At 47.2% G+C, this 20391-nt stretch overlaps 1 pseudogene; it reads right to left on the reverse strand.

The window, feature by feature from the left end:
• Positions 1–625: 625 nt before the first annotated feature.
• Positions 626–17462, reverse strand: LOC147967901 (uncharacterized; annotated as a pseudogene).
• Between the last annotated feature and the right edge of the window lie 2929 nt (positions 17463–20391).

A 20391-nucleotide genomic window follows, 5' to 3' on the forward strand; every position in this document is an offset into this window, starting at 1 on the left:
CGGCAGGTGCCACGTGTCGCCTGCCGTGCCTGCCGCCACTAGTGAGGGGGTCCTTTTTGACGTTTTTATCTGCAGATAGTCCTTTTTGGCAATAGCGTTCGGCAGGGGGTCCTTTTGAACAAAAATCTCATTCCCATCGAGCACCTGAAGCAGTCAAGTAATCTCTAATTTTCTGGGTGGGCTTCCTGATTCTTTGGGAAACACCAGTTGGCCTTGGAGGCAAGAAAGATGCCCTTGCTCCCTTTGCAGCAGCTGAAGATCTAGTTACTGTTGTTTTACCCTTTGCAGCAGATGATGAACTACCAGCAGCTGTCCTCTGTGGTGGTGTAGCAGAAGTGGCCCTCTTATTTGGTGGTCCAGGTGCTGTTGCAGAAGCAGAAGATGCCCTCTTCTTTGGTGGTCCAGGTGTTGTTACAGAAGTAGAAGAGGCCCTCTTCTTTGCTGGTCCAGGTGCTGTAGCAGAAGAAGAAGATGCCCTCTATGCTGGTGATGGTGTAGTAGCAGCAGCACCAGCAGCAGAAGATGCCCTCTGTGCTGGTGATGGTGCAGTAGCAGCAGCACCAGCAGCAGAAGAGGCCCTCCTTGCTGGTGTGGCTGCATCAAGTTCATAGGAGCTGTTGCTTGGCTACAAAAAGATCAAATAGTGCAAGAACAGGAAGATGAATTCAAAGCAGCAGCAAATAGTCAATATTAGGACATTGGTTACCTCATGCCTGTTCTTTCTCATTGCCAGTGATGGATTCAAAGCAACATTACAATTGGTGTATCTATGGCCAACCTTTTTGCAATTATAGCAGGTAATTGAGGCCATTCTTGAGGTGTCTTTGGGAGCTGGCTTCTCATATTGGCCCTTTCTCCTCTTAGTCTGTGCCCTTCCCTTGTGTTCTTTGAAAACTGGAGCCTCAATGTCCATACTGTCTGTCCTTGGCCACATATCAGGTCCAGATACAGGATATACAATGGGACTGTAAGCTGCCAGGTACATCTTTTTTTTAAGAAATCATGAACAAAGTCCTCTGGCTGAAGCTTAGCCTTGTGTATGGCAGAAACATCATGATTGCAAGGAACTGTTGTCATATCCCACTTCTAGCACCCACAAGTCCTATGTTGTAGGTTCACAGCATAAGTTCTCTCCCCACTAGTGACTTGGTAAAGATTGGGCCCAGCCATCAAAGCATGACAGTTCCTTGCAAACTTCTTTGCTTCCTCTAATTTCTCTGCATATGTTGGGCAAATTTCCCATCTTACAGTCTCAGTCTTTGTTCTATTTGCATTGAACTTGACCATTAACTTTGTCCTAATTCCATCCACCATGGTCCTAATTGGTTTAGCCCTGACATCTAGAATCCACTTGTTGAAAACCTCACTTAGATTGTTAACAACTAAGTCTGTTTTGCAGTTCATATCCATTGCATGTCTGGCCCAAGTGTGTTTAGCTATTTTTCTTAGCCATTCCCAAGTAGCCTCACTCTCATTCTTTAATGCAGCCATTGCAGTTTTAAAACCATGTTCACTGTATGAATAACTAGCTGCATCCATGTATTTCTTTAATTTAGGCCCTCTATACCCAGCATTTTGAAAGTTCTGGTAGATATGTCTAAGGCAAAACCTTTGGGGACAATTGGGAAACACTCTGGTAATGGCTTTTAAAAGGCCCTATGTGTACAATAAGTAAATACAAGAAAGTATATACAAGAGAGTAAATAAAGAAAGTAATTACAACTGATTACCTTCTGCCTATCTGAAATTATTGTGTAGTTCCCAAACTTTCCAGATTCTCCACCTAATGCTTGTCTCAACTGGTATAAAAACCAGGTCTAGGAGTTAGTGTCCTCCTTATCAACAATTCCAAAAACAATGGGAAAAATATTATTGTTCCCATCTCTTCCAGTTGCAGCTAGAATTTGTTGACCAGTAGTGAGCTTGATGAAACAACCATCCAGACCTACAACAAATAAATGAAATCACAATTGATTAGCACATGAAATCAAATTTTAGTAGCACTTAGCACAAATATTATTAACTTACCTATGAATGGTCTGCAGCCATTGAGAAACCCTTCTTTGCATCCATTCAAGCATATGAACAGTGCATGAAACCTAGGGTTAGTGCTTGGATGCTCCTTCAGATATCTTGTTGTCACAATGCATCTTGAACCTGGATTTGTATCCAACACAGCCTGTAAATAATCCCTAATCCTGGTGTACTGGGCTGTCTGGTCTCCTAACACAACAGCCTTTGCTGCCCTCTTTGCCCTATATGCCATGTGTGTTGATATGTCCACACCATACTTGCTCTTTGCAATATTAATAATACTTGTTGTCGTGGAATTGTCACGGCAGATGTCCTCTTGCAAGGACTTGATCGTGGAGCCATCGCAACTAGGAAGCTTAAAGGGGTTAATCGAGACAAAGGACACGCGAGGTTTATACTAGTTTAGCCCCTTACGATGAAGGAAGGCCTACATCTAGTTGGGTTGGAATTGCTTGAGGTTTCGATGACCAGGGAGCGAGATACGCTATGCCCGGTTCTCGATCTCTCGTTTCTTGTCCCTAAGCCGCCAGCGGGTCGTCCCCTTATATACACGGGTTGACGCCCTATGGCTTATAGAGTCCCGGCCGGCTCATAAACAGTGTCCGGCTCGGTGACTAGTTATTTCTACCTTACAATACAAGTTGCGCCCTCATGGTGGCTTATCACCATGGGCCCTAAATCGTCTATGGGCCTTTAGACCCTTTACTGAACCGCCATCTTCACATCTTGGTCTTGGGCTTCAGATGGGCTTCTCTTTGCGTAACCCGGCCCCTCCTGGCCGGCTTACGTACATAATTATATCCCCAACATTAGGCCCCAGATTGATTTGAACCGGTTCATGTCAATCTTAAAAAACCTTATAAACTAGCCCTTAGTCCTCTGTTTTGTGCGGAAATTCTAACCCGCCATGACGTCATCATCTGGATCCGGGTCAAATCTCTGTGACGTCATCTTCAATAAATTTCATATTTTAATCCATCATGTCCTCCAACGAATCTTTGCCTTTACTGACCATCCCGAGAATCGAGGCGTCGGGGCCGCTGGATAATGATGCTTTGGTCTCCTCGTTTTTTGCGCCATCTTGGTCGGTCCTTCCTTATAAATAGGCGCGACCTAGGTCCTTTCCCATTCTCCTTCTTCAGTCGTCTTCTTCCTCGCACCTCCTTTCTTCGCTGCTCAAGCTCTGCCGCCACCGCCATCGAACCCCTCGTCTTCATCGACTCAGGCCGCTGCATCACCCTGATTCGGACCAGAAAACAACGGCAACCCTCCGCAGCTCGTCCGCATCTCTGAGTTCTTTTTATCCCCTTTCTTAGATCTGCATTGGTACTGTTTTTAGTTCATCGACATTCACCGCCGCCCGATGCAAACCTCCATTAGCTCTCACCTCTAATCCCTTGCTCAGATTGTAAAAGTAACATAGAACTGCCGCGGAGGATGTTTTGTGCTTATTCTGTATGAAAACGGATCTCATTTCCTTGTTTTTGGAAGCCCTCCTCGAGTATATGAACTTCCCTGTACTGCTTTAGGTCTAGAATTTTTTTTCTTTCCAGAGCATCGTTTGATCCAAAAAAATGATTGCAACTTGTGAAACCTGTTTGTTCCACACTTAACCAAAAACTGCGTCTGTTGACTCTGTTTCAGCCATAGTAGTTCATGTGACCGGTTTAAGATAATACTGACTGTCAGCACTGCCTGCTTTTGGCGACTTAAGACAATTTTCATCATCTTTAATACCTGCAGTTGTTTAAACATTATCACATAACCACCTATATGTCATTAGGCCCCTACTTAAGCTGCCATCTCAGACAACCCAATAATGCTTATTCTCCGGGTTATAATAAACCGAAAAATTTCCTTTATCTTGTTGTAGGCTTCATTTACTCAATGGCACCCAAAGTTGTTAAACCTCCGATTACCTGCAACTGGGTCCCATCCATTGTTACGGAGAGCAAACTGTCAGAGTTTGTAAAGTCCGGCCATCTGCCCAAGAAGGACGTCATGTCTTATCGTGCTCCTGACCCGTCTGAAGAGAAACCTCAACCCAAGGAAAGGGAGGTGATCATTTTTACCGATCACATGAGCCGGGGATTTGCTCCTCCCGGTTCAAAATTCTTTAGAGACGTTTTGCACTTCTTTGACTTAAGACCTCATGACATCGGGCCCAACTCCGTGTCAAATATCTGCAACTTTCAAGTTTTCTGTGAGGTCTACCTTGGAGAAGAACCCAGCCTACTTCTATTCAGGGAATTATTCTATTTGAACCGGCAGAATGAACGGGCCAACGGGCCCAGTCTGGAGCTTGGTGGCATATCAATTCAAAGGCGGAGAGACTGCCTGTTCCCTTATGCTGAATTGCCGAGTCATCCAAAGGACTGGAACTAGACATGGTTCTACTACCAAGATACTTCTCCGGCTGGCGAAAATCCACTGCCCGGCTTCCGCGCATTGCGCCTTGAACCTACTCACCCGCTGCCGGATAAGTTGACAGCTATTGAACGCCTGCCACTCACCCCCAAAATCAAGAGGATTAAAGCTCTTTTAGGGAATAGCTTAGATGGCATTGACTTGGTCCGAGTCTGGATTGCTTGGAGAATAATTCCGTTAAGCCGCCGCCCCGGCTTAATGTGTAATTATTCAGGCGAGAAGGATGACCCTCAACGTCATAACCCTGACGACTTACCAGATGACATAGTGGAAGCTACAACTCAGTCCTTGTTGAAAGAGGGCACAATGAATAGTAACGCCTTCGGCTTACTACCTTTTTGCCAGAAGAACCCGGCCCCTGCAGTAAGTTTCCAGCCATCGGGTTATGTTTCATCATGTTAGGCTGTATTCTTACGCATAACTAGTTATAACCTTTTACAGACAAATGGTAGCTTCTGGAACACGCAATATGATCATGAGGCAGCCAAGAAAGCCAGGGCGGCCAAGAGAGCCGAAAAGTAAACCACCAGGCCCACCACCTCAAGGAAAAGGAAGCCAAGCGCCTCTGAGCTATTTCAGCTTGATGATACTCATGATAATGAGGAAGAGGTAACCTTTGAATTTCCCTTTCTCCTTTATTTCTACCTTACTGATGTTAACCTTCTTTCAGGAAGACATGGGCAACAGCCAACCCGTCGAGGAAGAGGTAATTGTAATCTCCTCCTACTCCGAGCTTCGGCCGCGTCAGAAAATTCGAAGGGTAACCCGGAAAGTAAGATTTTCACATCCTTTGGCTTACCAAGATCCTGACTTTCTTTTGAAGCGACAGATTTATGAGAGCCGGAGGCAGACCCGGACCAGCAAAGACGCGGAACTCTCCTTCGGCTTACCTGATGTGACCAGGAAACGCCCTACTGAGGTTATCTCCAATTTACACCTTCTTTTTCCTTTGGCGGGTTTCATTTGTTAGCCTCTCAATTATTCTGACTCCAACTATCAGGATATTTCACCTTCCTCCAGTGAGTCTATGCAGTCCAACATGCCAGCCTTCAAAACTGCTCCCGGGTAATATAAACTTGTTGTACCTTATGCTTTATTTTACTCATATTTGCTGTATTTAACCTGTCTACCTTTTCCACAGTGTGCAAGTAAAGCCCAGCAAAAGGGCAAAAAAGAATAAGCCGCCCCAAGAGCTGGTTGTGACTGAACCAGAGCTGGGCACAGCTGCTCCTGATGCCTCTGCTCACGAGCCGCCGCCTCAACCGTCTCATGATGTTCCTATATCTTCCTCTGACCCGCCTACTGAACAAACCTTCAACGATTTCGGTAACCCGGAGGCTCTTAGCCCCGCCAAGGAAAATGATCAGGAAGTTGAAATTCTCAAGACTCAGTTTGTTGAGCCGGCACAGCCGTCTGTACTTGCCAAGTGTTCTAAAGAGGAATTGGTGGAACGCCGGAAGGCCAAGCTGGACATCGCTGACTATACCCATTTGAGTATTGAAGAGATTGTCTCCGGCTATATCAATCAAGTATAAAGCAGCCGTGACCTGGAAATTGACATGGTGAAGCAGATACAACAAAAATCTGAGGTATGACTTATGCTAGCTTACTTTCAATCACACTTACTGTACCAGCCCCCAAGTCTATTGCTTATGAATAAATATGCTGTAGACTTAGAAAAATTGTTAGAGCTACTTGCCCGGCTTAAAGAAAAAATAATTAAACCGGATGTAACACAATACCTTTAACTTGCGATATACATTAGCCCCCAAGTGCCAAAAATCTTTGCTTGCAAGGTATTTGGGACTTAATATTCAGGACCGGCTTAATAATTTAGAAAGCTTCGGTATACATTAGCCCCCAAGTGTCAAGTATCTTTGCTTGCAAAGTGCTCGGGACTTAATAGTACTTGCCGTAACTTTTACTACTATCCGGTGCAATGCAGGCCACCATAAGTAAATTTGAATCGGAGATTGCTAATTTGAAGAATCGCCTGGCAACCCAGGAAAGTGAAATTGAGAAGGCCAACTCCAAATTTGAATTCAGCGTCTCTAAACAAGAGAAGTTGAAGCAAAATTTTGAATCGGAGAAGAAAATTTGGGCTGATGAAAAGGCTGCACTGGTGACCCGGGCCGAGACAGCAGAGGCATCGCTTGCGGAAGCAACGACCGAACTATCCGACTTAAAGCGCCAGATATCTCGAATGGTTTCAGCAATCTTCGGTGAGTGACTTACTCAAACTTTAAACACTGCAAAACTCCTTAAATGACCATTTCAGTTGTCTCCTCTGACTCACCTTATGCTTAATAACGCAGGCCCCAGGAGCACAAATCTTAAGCAGAACATGGTGATCAAGCTGAAGGCGGTTTATACTCTGGTGGAACAACTCTACACCGGGTCACAACGTGCTCTGGCCGTTGTGGCTTTATCAAACAATGTTCCTCATCTCCTGCAAGATGTGTTGAAGCGGCTTGCTGTGCTACCTCAGCGAATCCAAGAGTTAAGACGAGCATCTGCAAGAGCCGGAGCTATAGCCGCATTGAGCCAGGCCAAGGCGTGGCTTTCAGAACTAGACCCCGCTGATATTGCTCTTTGGTATCCAAGTTTAAAGGAAGATGGCACCGTGTTTAATGATAAGGATTTCACCGCCTGTGTGAAGGATATACGTCCGGTGGCTACTCTTATTGGGAATGATACTGACCTCACCAAGTGTCAGCCGGGTTATGACAAGGAGAATCGGAGAATCCCCATGCCGCATTACGACGATGTCAACTTGATCCCTCCAACCCGTAAGCACACCTTTGCTCCTGAAGTCGACCCAACCGGTTTAATAGATGATGAAGCTGAGTTTGAAGCCTTGAGTGGCATTGACTGTGCCTCATCATCCTTCCAGGACAAAGCAGCCGGCGGAGAGACGGAGAAGGATAACCCGGGGGCTTCAAGACAACCCCAAGAGTAGCTTGTCAGGCGCCACCTGCTTATGTCATCATAGAAAACAATGCATCATTCAGACTCGGGGAGTCTTGTAACAAAGTAGAAGATACCTTGAGTTTTGCTATGCCTTTGCGCATGCTTATGGCCCTTAATACTTGCATAAGCCGCCGCCATTATTCTCTTTGTAGTTTGTATGAATCTGTTATGTCCTTTGCAAAAATACCTTGCATTGCCCTATAGTGCTCACAGCTGTTTTTTCCGGCTTATATAAACCAACCCCTGAGGGTAAACTTAACTCCTGAAAATTGGCACATATAAGTTCACCTGGTTCTTAACAACCTGATGTAACTAACATTAATTCTAGAAGATTGTAATGTATTCCATTGTATCTTCAAGAGGGTCACAAGATACCTAATGTTGGCACTTGTAAAATATGATGAACAAAATTCAAGGGTTTCTGATTCGAATACGATCAGTGACCCGTTCCAAAGGGGTTGAGCTAAGATTCGGATACGATCTGTTAGCCCCCAGTGGCTGTGGCGATGCCAATCAAGTGGGTATCGACAGCTATGTTCTCTTTGGTTTGAATACGACCTATGTTTGAACAGGAAGCCCCCAAGTGACCATAAGAGTTGTTTAATGACGCTGATTCGAATACGATCCACGTCAGACCCAAAAGGAGTTAAGCTATGATTCAGATATGATCAAGAAGCCCCCAAGTGGGTTTGGCAGTATGCCGATCAAGCGGGTATCGACAGCTATGTTCTCTTTGGTTTGAATACGACCTATGTTTGAACAGGAAGCCCCCAAGTGATCAACGGCTAGATTCAGATATGATCATAAGCCGGACCAAAGGAAAGCCGGATTCAGATATAATCCGCTTCCCCTAGGTTATCTCCACCACCTGATAAGGAAAAACATATAAACCTTTTTGGGAGTGGAAAAAAGGACAGAAGTCCTGCTTTATTGCTTTATATAATATACATAGTATAAGTATATACACATTAGAGCCGACTGCTCAAGTATAATAAGGCCAAAGATGAGCGATATTCCATGGCCGACGGGTCTCCTCCTCCGACTTACGTGAGTCTTTGTGCTCTCGAACGTCGATAAGGTAGTATGATCCATTGTTCAGATTCTTGCTGACCACAAAGGGTCGTTCCCAAGGAGGGGATAGCTTGTGCATGTTAGATTAATCCTGGATGAGTCGGAGCACTAAGTCGCCTTCCTGAAAGGTTCTGGACTTAACCCGGCGGCTGTGGTAGCGACGCAGGTCTTGCTGGTAAATCACTGAGCGGGCTGTTGCCAAGTCTCGCTCTTCATCCAACAGGTCAAGTGCATCTTGCCGAGCTTTTTCATTGTCTTCCTCAACATAAGCCACCACACGGGGTGAATCGTGACGAATGTCACTTGGCAGGACCGCCTTTGCTCCATACACCATAAAGAAAGGTGTGTAACCCGTAGATCTGTTAGGTGTAGTATTGATGCTCCAGAGTACAGAAGGTAACTCCTCCACCCAACAACCCGGCGTCCGCTGTAAAGGGACCAAGAGCCGGGGCTTGATACCCTTCAAGATTTCTTGATTGGCTCGTTCTGCTTGACCATTTGATTGAGGGTGAGCTACAGCTGAAACGTCAAGCCGGATATGCTCTCGTTGACAGAACTCTTCCATAGCTCCTTTGGAAAGGTTAGTACCATTATCAGTTATGATGCTATGTGGAAAACCAAAGCGAAAAATCACCTTTTTCATAAACTGGACTGCTGTGGCTGCATCACACTTACTGACTGGCTCCGCCTCCACCCACTTTGTGAACTTGTCAACTGCCACCAAGAGGTGAGTCTTTTTATCCTTAGATCTCTTGAAAGGCCCAACCATATCAAGCCCCCAGACTGCAAACGGCCAGGTAATTGGAATCATCCTCAATTCTTGAGCCAGCACATGGGCTCGTCGTGAGAATTTCTGACATCCGTCACATTTACTGACCAGGTCTTCCGCATCAGCATGAGCCGTCAGCCAATAAAACCCATGACGGAAGGCTTTGGCCACAAGAGATTTTGAGCCGGCGTGATGACCACAATCACCTTCATGAATTTCACGAAGGATCTCCTGACCCTCTACAGGTGACACGCAACGTTGAATCACTCCATGACGCTGTAATGATGTAACTCGCCATTGACAATTGTCATGGACTTGGACCGGCGGACCATTTGTCTTGCCAAGGTCTCGTCCTCCGGCAACTCTCCCCGGGTCATGTAAGCCAAATAAGGCACTGCCCAATCCGGGGTAACGTGGAGAGCCGCCACCAGCTGTGCCTCCGGGTCTGGTATTGCCAGATCTTCTTCTGTAGGTAACTTAACAGAAGGATTATGCAAAACATCAAGAAAGGTGTTAGGCGGCACCGGCTTACGCTGAGACCCCAGCCGGCTTAAGGCATCTGCCGCCTCATTCTTCCTTCGATCAATGTGTTCCACTACGTAACCCTTGAAATATCCAGCCACATCATCGACTTCACGACGGTAAGCCGCCATGAGGGGAACTTTAGAGTCCCACTTGCCTGACACCTGTTGAGCCACAAGGTCTGAGTCTCCTAAGCATCTTACCCGGCTCAAGTTCATCTCTTTGGCCATCCGGAGACCATGGAGCAGGGCCTCATACTCAGCTGCATTGTTAGTGTAAGGAAACATAAGCCGGAGCACATAACAAAATTTGTCACCTCGAGGGGAAGTTAATACAACTCCAGCCCCCGAGCCTTCCAACTGTCTGGACCCATAAAAGTGAATAATCCAATAAGTGTTATCGGGCTTCTCCTCAGGTGCCTGTAGCTTTGTCCAGTCGTTGATGAAATCCACCAAAACTTGAGACTTAATGGCAGTGCGCGGCGCGTACTTCAGACCATGAGGCCCGAGCTCGATGGCCCATTTGGCGACTCGTCCTGTAGCCTCTCTGTTCTGAATAATGTCTCCCAAGGGGGCAGAACTTACCACAGTGATAGGGTGACCTTGGAAGTATTGCTTCAGCTTCCGGCTTGCCATGAACACCCCGTAAACAAGTTTCTGCCAATGAGGATATCTTTGCTTTGACTCGATGAGTACCTCACTGACATAATAAACCGGCTGTTGAACCGGATGTTCCTTACCAGCCTCCTTGCGCTCTACCACAATCGCCACACTGACGACTCGTGAATTAGCAGCCACATATAACAGCAAAGGCTCTTTGTCAATGGGAGCCGCAAGAACCGGCGGCTCAGATAACTGCCTCTTCAAATCCTCAAAAGCAGCATTAGCGGCATCACTCCAGACAAAGGTGTCTGCCTTCTCTTCATTAATTGGTACAGCGGTAGGGCCTTCTCACCTAACCGGCTTATGAACCGGCTCAAAGCGGCAACACGACCCGCCAATCGCTGAACATCATTAATACATGCCGGTTTAGCCAAAGAAGTGATTGCCTTAATCTTCTCCGGATTAGCCTCGATGCCCCTATTTGAGACCAAGAATCCCAAAAGCTTGCCCGCGGGCACACCAAATACACACTTCTCCGGGTTAAGCATCATTTTGTAAACCCGGAGATTGTCAAAGGTTTCTCTGAGATCAGATATCAAGGTTTCCGCCTCTCTGGATTTCACTACTATGTCGTCCACATAAGCATGAACATTGCGCCCAATCTGATCGTGAAGACAATTTTGTACACACCGTTGATAAGTTGCCTGGGCACTCTTGAGCCCAAACGGCATAGACACATAGCAGAGGGCTCCGAATGGGGTGATGAAAGCCGTTTTCTCCTGGTCCTTAACTGCCGTCTTGATCTGATGATAGCCAGAATAAGCATCCAAAAAACTCAAACGTGCACAACCTGCCGTAGCATCAATGATTTGATCAATACGGGGGAGAGCAAAAGGATCAGCCGGACAAGCCTTATTTAGGTCCGTGTAATCCACACACATCCGCCAGGTGCCATTTTTCTTGAGTACGAGCATCGGGTTAGCCAACCATTCTGGGTGAAAAACTTCAACAATAAAACCAGCCGCCAAGAGCCGGGCGACCTCTTCTCCTATAGCTTTTCGTCGCTCTTCATTGAATCGCCGCAGAAATTGCCTGACCGGCTTATAGTTCGGATCAATCTTAAGAGTGTGCTCAGCGAGTTCTCTCGGTACACCCGGCATGTCAGAAGGTTTCCATGCAAAGATGTCCCGTTTCTCACGGATGAACTCGATGAGCGCGCTTTCCTATTTAGGATCCAAGTTGGCACTGATGCTGAATTGCTTAGATGAATCGCCTGGAGTGAAATCAATAAGCTTAGTCTCTGTAGCCGATTTAAACTTCATGGCCGGGTCATGCTCCGTAGTCGGCTTCTTGAGAGAAGTCATATCTGCCGGGTCAACGTTATCTTGATAAAATTTGAGCTCCTCTGCTGCACAGACAGATTCGGCGTAAGCCGCATCACCCTCTTTACACTCCAGGGCCACCTTTCGGCTTCCATGCACAGTGATGGTACCCTTGTAACCCGGCATCTTGAGCTGTAGATACACATAACACGGCCGTGCCATGAATTTGGCATAGGCCGGCCGCCCGAACAAAGCGTGATATGGACTCTTTATTTTGACCACCTCAAAAGTTAACTTTTCCGCCCTAGAATCATGCCCGTCTCCGAAGGCCACCTCTAGCTCAATCTTCCCCGCAGGATACGCCGACTTACCGGGCACCACTCCATGGAAGACGGTGTTGGAAGTCTTTAAATTCTCGTCAGTTAAGCCCATGCGCCGAAAGGTCTCGTAATAGAGGATGTTGATGCTGCTACCTCCATCCATGAGCACTTTAGTAAACTTATAACCACCAACTTGCGGTGCCACCACTAGGGCCAGTTGACCCGGATTATCAACCCGGGGAGGGTGATCTTCCCTGCTCCAGACAATAGGCTGTTCCGACCACCTCAAGTAACGAGGGACTGCTGGTTCAACAGAATTCACAACCCTCTTATGAAATTTCTGATCACGTTTACACAAACTTGTGGTGAACACGTGATACTGCCCACTGCTTAATTGTTTTGGATGGCTCTGATAACCCGACTGCTGCTGCTGCTGACCTCCTTGACCAGACTGCTGTTGATTATAACCACCCTGGTTTCCCTGAAAACCGGATCCTGAACCACTGTCCGGGCCATGAAAGCCACCAGCTCCTGAACCGCCGCCTGGGCCTTGATTGCCATCAAATGTGTTAGAATTCTTGAAAGCCTTCATGATTGCGCAATCCTTCCATAAATGAGTCGCTGGTCGTTCCCGGGTGTCGTGTTTCGGGCAGGGTTCATTGAGTAGTTGCTCGAGAGACGGACCCGACCCACCAAACCGGGGTGGCTTTCCTTTGCGCTTCTGATTTTTACCCTGTGCATTGGCCACAAATTTCGGGTTACTGTCCGCCTTATGCTTATTGCCTCCTTGACTCACCGGGTTATGCTGCTGACCCTTTCCATTGCCGTTCTTCTTTCCCTTCCCTGTCTTTTCCTCATCAGACGCGGGATCCTTGGTACTATCAGAATCGGCATACTTCACTAAAGCCGCCATCAGCGTCCCCATATCATTGCAATCACGCTTAAGGCGCCCCAGCTTCTGTCTCATAGGCTCAAAGCGGCAATTCTTCTCCAGCATGAGAACTGCTGAGCCGGCATCCATCTTGTCAGACGAATGTATTATATCCTTGACCCGGCGCACCCAATGAGTCGTAGATTCACCTTCTTCCTGTTTACAATTTGTCAGATCCACAATTGACATAGACTGCTTGCAAGTATCTTTCAAGTTCTGGATGAAACGGGCTTTTAGCTCCGCCCATGAACTAATGGAATTGGGTGGCAAACCCTTTAACCAAGAACGGGCCGTTCCGTCCAGCATCATGGTGAAATATTTAGCCATCGCCTCATCACTAACCTTTAGCAGCTCCATAGCCATCTCATAACTTTCAATCCATGCCCCAGGCTGTAAATCGGCCGTATAATTCGGCACCTTCCGAGGCCCCTTGAAATCCTTGGGCAGGCGTACATTATGTAGAGCCAGTACCAGACAAGGAACTCCTACGGTTCTAGTAGCAACTCCCGCTTCAACGGAAGTCGTCGGGTAAGCCGGTGAGTTCTATTGGGTTGCTAGTTGAGCCGCCAGCTGAGCCGCCCGCTCGTCCTCCTGACGTATCCGATTCTGAACTGGGTTATACCCGCCGGGCTGGTTCTGGTGCTGAGTGTTACTTGACAAGGCCTCTGACTCCATGTGTCTACTGTAACTCGGGCTCCGATTTTGACGAGGCGGAGCTAACCAGGGCGGAGGAGTCGAGTGAATCCTATCCCGGCTGTAGGAGTAGGTTTCTTGCTGAGCCAGGGCTGTTTGGACAAGTTCTCTGATCTTCCGGGTTTCCACCACTGTCGGATCATCCCCATCTACCGGGAGAGCCGCCAAACGTGCTGATGCTGCGATTAAGTTCTCCATGGGGATGGAGAAGTGACCCTGCGGTATTGGTACGTAATTGGGCGGTGCCATATTACCGTGAGGCGGTGCCATCCCCTAAGGCCGGACTAGACCTCCCGCTCCAGATGTAATAAGCTGATTCGCACCTGGCGGGTTACTTGGGCCGGCCCCGGGTGTAGCAAAGAGATTCCGAGGATCATAATTCTGAGGTAAACGGGACTGAGTTTTCTGATGTCTCCTCCTCATTACCCCATTAGATGCGTTCAGGCTCAACGTGAGCTGCAAGGCCTCTGCCTGAAGTTGCTGCGCCTGTACGTCCAAAGCCGCCCGCTCTGCTGCTAATCTAGCGTCCTCAGCTGCTAAGGTTTCTTTGACCCGGGCGATCTCGTCGCGAACCTGTGCCACCTCAGCCTCATGCTCAGATTGGTTCGCAGGGATGACTGTAACAGTTAACAAAGTCGTAAGCTTATCCATGAGATCCATCAGCACCTGAGCTGGTGAGCGCACAGGGCCTCCTGCCCCGGCTGCTCCTAACCCGGACGTTATCGCTGCTGAAGCCATAGAATTTTGGCCGGGTTGAGTACCAGCCATGAAGACTCCTGCCCGGTTTGGCGACTCTGAGAGGTCCGGAATAGTGCTGCCATCGGAACAGCCCCCAAGCACGCCATCTTAAACTTGATACAGCTAATCTGTTGAGCCGGCGGATGAATCATCGTCAGAGAGGACGGCTGGCTCACCATCACCTTCAGATCCTTCAGGAAGTTCACCTCCATGGATGCAACCCACAAAGGCACGCTTCACGACGGGTTGAGCTCGGGCGGGTTTCGCACGCTGAGCCGTCTCGACGAGGTCGGTGCAGCTGTCCGGCTCTGGGCCCGGCTCACCAATCCGGCCGATGAAGACGTGAATTCCGCCAAAGGGGGCCCGGTAGCCGTACTCAATTGAACCGGCGTCGGGGCCCCGGCCTTCGTCGTCGATGTAGATCTTGCCGCGACGACTCTTGGTCATCCGGCCAACTACGTATCCCTTGAGCCCTTTGAAGCTGCCCTTCAAGAACTCGAATCCGCCGTGCGCTGGCCCCACGGTGGGCGCCAACTGTCGTGGAATTGTCACGGCAGATGTCCTCTTGCAAGGACTTGATCGTGGAGCCATCGCAACTAGGAAGCTTAAAGGGGTTAATCGGGACAAAGGACACGCGAGGTTTATACTATTTCAGCCCCTTACGGTGTAGGAAGGCCTACGTCTAGTTGGGTTGGAATTGCTTGAGGTTTCGATGACCAGGGAGCGAGATACGCTATGCCCGGTTCTCGATCCCTTGTTTCTTGTCCCTAAGCCGCCAGCGGGTCGTCCCCTTATATACACGGGTTGACGCCCTACGGCTTACAGAGTCCCGGCCGGCTCATAAACAGTGTCCGGCTCGGTGACTAGTTATTTCTACCTTACAATACAAGTTGCACCCTCATGATGGCTTATCACCATGGGCCCTAAATCGTCTGTGGGCCTTTAGACCCTTTACTGAACCGCCATCTTCACATCTTGGTCTTGGGCTTCAGATGGGCTTCTCTTTGCGTAACCTGGCCCCTCCTGGCCGGCTTACGTACATAATTATATCCCCAACACTTGTGATTGTTGTGCATGGGTCATTTCTGATAGCCTCCTCATAGAATTTTGAAACCCACTTAGAAGTGACTTTAGTGTTCTCTGACATAGAAGGGCATGTGTGCACTAAATACACCTTCCTAATTGTAGATGACTTCTCATTTGCAATCTGAGAAGCTGCTATATAGAAGGGACATTGCTCATCTATGCACTGTGCTATCACCCTATCATTGCAGTTTCTATGGTAGACAAAGTTCATGTTTTGAGCAATGTGCATGGTTTGAAGTACAGTTCTAAACTGGTACACATTTAAGAAGCAAAGATGCTTCACAAATTGCTCCTCTGGATGAGCTCTGTGCTCATCAAACCATAACCTCTTCTTCATCTTCTTTGCTCTGCTTTTTCTACCATTAGGCAACGCATATGCCAATGCCTCGGCACCATCATCATCTTCCACACCAAGGTCTTGTGGTTTCTTGTCCTCATCAGATGATGGAATCCAGTCCTCCTCAAACATGTGTTCTATACTCCCATGTGAGTTTCTTGTTGGGCCTTTTCTTTGTCTCTTGGCCCTTCTCTTGTTTGGTACATCTTGCCCTAGCTCATCCTCTTGTTCCTCTTCCTCCAATTCCTCTTCCTCTTCCTCCTCTACATCCTATTCTTCACCTTGTGGCACATACAGCTCATCATCCACCTCTGAGTCACACATTTCCTCAACATCTGTGTCCCCTTCAAAATGAAGTTCTGGGTCATTCTTCTGTCTTCTCATCTCCTCAAGCCTAGCTAAGATATCACCATATTCTACCAGATCATCATCATCACTATCCTCTTCATTGTCCATCACTGCTGCTTTCCTGTTCAAACAAGTTTCCTTCACTCTTTCCTTCTTGTTCAAACAAGTCTCCTTCACTCTTTCCTTCTTGTTCTTCCTAAACATTTCAATTTCATTTCTCCTTTTCTCCTCCATTTCTTGCTCTATTAACAGTTGCTCCTCTAAATTGTCAGTCACATGGTATTCTTCCACTACTGCATCACCTAAAGCAGGTTCCAGGCTCACATTTATTCTGCTCTGCTGTGTGTCAAACTGCAAGGGCATTGGCTCTTGTTCTCCTCCTGCATCACAACTCTCAGCTTCTACATGCACATTTTCAGCATTGAACAACACTCCTTCATCATCAATCTGATACAGTTTGGGCTCTCCAATTTGTTCTATTGGGGTCTGCATCTCAATGACATTAACACTGGTATTTATATTGGGAACTTTCTCTGCACTGGCCCTAACTATTGTCACATTCAATATCTTGTTATTCTGCTCTGCTATGTGGTCTAAAATTTCCTCTAACTTTTCATCATCATCTATTTATCCCATTCCTTCAATCCCTAGCCCAGGGTCCCTCACATAATACATATAATCTCTAAAACCATACCCTTCTGTCTCCATTAATGCTACCAAATTGTAATATGTGATGTCTGACATCATCATACTCCTTTCAATAGTATCACTGTCATGAAAATGCACCCTCAATTCCCAAACCTCATCTTCAAGACTGCAAATAATAATACAATAGTGCACTATAAGTACTTAAGGGAAACTGAATCAAGCTAGTGCAGACCAGAGCAGAACATCATTTGAGTGCAACAATTCATATCCTTTTATTTACAGAAACCCTAGTTATAAGCATCTAATTAAACAACTATATCATTCTAATTACAGAACTATAACACACACAAACCCTAGAACTACATTAACCCTAACCCTAGCAACAGAAGGGGAATGTGATTGGGGAGGGGAATGGGACTGGGATCTCACTAGACGCCGCCGAAAGCTGAAGCAATGTGCTGGCTTCCAACTGGATTTGCCTTCACCACCGCGGCGAAAGATCTGGCCGCCCTGAATTCCACCGAGTACTGCGGGTCCTCCTCCTCTTCTTCTGCTGTCGCCTTCGTAGGGTTCGAGCTCCCGCACATCTCGCCAGTGGACGGCTGGGCGCCGCCGCCAGCATCGCTCGACTTCGCCGGACTCATGGCTGCGACGGGGGGCGGGGGCGGTGCGCCGCACGACCGGGAACAGGGGAGAAGAAGGGGGAAACGGGGGAAGAAGACGGGGGAAACGGGGGATAAGAGGAAACAGAACGAACGGCGCCGTCTAACGGCGTCTAACGGCTGTCCGACCAGCTGACAGCGCCACGTCGGCGAAAACCGGGCCCCACCTGTCATAAATCCACTTATCGGTGCCCGATCCGCCGATCAGTGGTATTTGCAAATTGTTTACGAGAGAGTTGGTGTTTTTTGCCAAGAAACTGTAACGTAGTGATTTCTGCTAACCTAGCCCTCAAACTGGTGGTTTTCTGCAATTTACTCGAGTCGGTGAGATTACTCATCGCTCTCGCGGCTCAGGAATCATGGAAAGTACATCACATGGATGTAAACTCCGCGGTTTTGAATGGCGGGATAGAAGGAGATGCTTATGTGAATCAACCATCAGATTTCATCAAAGAGGGAGACGAGCACAAGGTATTGAAGTCACACAAAATCTTGTATGGGCTATGGCAAGGACCTCAGTAGTGGAACATCAAACTTGATCGGACATTGATTTCTCTTGGATTTGAGAAAGCCCCAGTAGAGCATGCAATGTACAAGCAAGGTGAAGGAAGGGATCGTCTACTAGTTGGCATCTATGTCGACGATCTATTAATTACTAGAGCAGATGAAGAGTTGATTGCAAAGTTCAAGGTACAGATGAAAGAGCTTTTCAAGATGGATGATTTTGGTCTTTTGAGCTACTACCCCAGGATAGAGGTACATCAAAAGACGGAAAGGGATCATACTATGCCAGGAGGCATACACAAGGAAGGTACTTGAAAGCCGTGGCATGAAAGTTTGCAATCCAGTTGACGCTTCAATGAAACCTCGTCTTGAGCTAAGCAAGAAGAGCAAAGCACCTGCAGTTGATGCAATAGAGTATATTGCGGCTGCAGCTGCGATGTGTCAAGGTGTGTGGCTAGGGAGGCTATATGGTGATCTCATGGATCAAGATCCGAAACAAGTGGTTCTCAATGTTGATGGAAAGTCTACAACTTTTCTACGCGAAGAACCAGCGGCATGATAGGAGCAAGCACATTGATACAATGTATCATTACATAAAGGACTACGTGGAAGAAGGTAAGATGGAGGTCAACTATGGTTGCACCGATGATCAGTTAGCGGACATCCTAACCAAGACTTTGGATAGAGAGAAGCACTTGAAGATGCGAACAAGGATCGGCGTCGGAGCTATGACATGATGACGTCGTGTAGGACCACATCATGTTTAGGGAGGTGATTGTTAGACTTAAACATGAATTAGTACACAGCAGGTGTACGTGGTCTTGTAGGATTCCTAGTCCAACAAAGATAGGTAGTTCTGACCTATCCGGTCATGTAGGTAGCTAGTCTAGACTAGTAAATATACATGTACCTGGCCCCTGTAATCTAACACATCAAAATCAATACAAAGCAAAGGCACGACATGAGCCTTTTTTGTGCGATACAACTCGGCGTGTCTCTCCTGCTAGTCTCACGTGTATTGTCTTGCAAAGGATCGATTGCTAGCTTGGCTAGCTTTACATTGAGGGTGGATCTATCATAATCCAGCGCTTAGCTTCATCGTTGTTCGTCGTTGGTCATCGTGCGTTGTCGGAAAGTACTCGGCGACGCCGTCTGGGCCAACAAACTCCTAACCACAACCTTCCAAAAATGTTGTTTAAGAGGACTCTACGAAGACAAAGGCTACATCTTTCTCACCATCAGGATAAAAGAGACTGATACGAGGCTTGTGTAAGGTGTTGACAAGTTCCGCGATGCCTTCCATGCCTACCTACGGTGGAACTAATCAAGTAATGCAACTGTACCCTGGAATCAGTGTAGACTAGTCTGGATATCTTTTTTCTATACATCTGGAGAATTCAGATGGAGATGCATTACTGAGAACACAATAGTCCAATGAGACTGGATAGTAGGAGGATATATAGTTCGAGCAGCAGAAGAGCTGATGAAGCTATGAAAGGTTGCACATGTATGAGCAGAAAATACTAATGGTGTGGAATTTATGGCTAGGGTAAAAAATTGTTTCTTTAATTTATGATTAAGTGGTTCGAGCAGAAGTGGTGTCTTTATCCTCTCGAAGTGGCAGCGGTCATCTCCTCCGCTCCATGCTGCGGTGGTGGCCGTCACCATCACAAGAGGAGAAGAGGGACAACCTCTATATAAGGAGCATCACGCAAGGGACTTCATAAAAGAAAGAAATATGTCGAGGTAGAGGGCGCATCGCTGTATAGGTGGAGGTAGTGATGCCGTGAGGGGAGGAGAAGGAGATATCATATGTTAGGATTACTTGATCCGCCTCAAGTTATAGGGTCGAGTGGATCCAGACTGGCCTAGATATTACAATCTAAGTTGGTCATCCTTCTTGGGCCATTCGCGATGAGCTGGTAATTGCAAGCAAATTTGGACGGGCAATGCCAAAAATCATGTTCAAAATATATGCCTTCTACAACTGATCTACCAAAACATGAATTTCTCTACAATGATCTATTGGTGGCTGTTAGTTTCTATCTCTTCTCTAGGTAATGGTAATCGTCCTTTTCTCCATACTGTTAAACAGGCTACTGCACCTGTCACGGCTGTTCAAGGAGATATACGATCGGCTTAGAGATAGACTTGGTAGTTAGCTCTCATATCTATCTATTGTAACCATCTCTATCCCTTTCTCTCCAAGATTGTAATCTCCTGTAATATCTCAACCTCTCTGTATGCGCATCAGGGTTATTGCGCCCCTGCCTATAAACACGAAGCCGTCTCCTCAAACGAAGGTAAGACGTTTCCGCATCTCGCACATGGTATCAGAGCCTTCCTACTTCCCATCTAGCTTCTCCCGATTTCCAATCGTGCCCTACACCATGTCTTCCTCCTCCGG

Source organism: Triticum urartu, chromosome 5A (genome assembly GCF_056163025.1).
Source record: "Triticum urartu cultivar PI428250 chromosome 5A, HENAU_Tu73, whole genome shotgun sequence".
Lineage (NCBI taxonomy): Eukaryota > Viridiplantae > Streptophyta > Magnoliopsida > Poales > Poaceae > Triticum > Triticum urartu.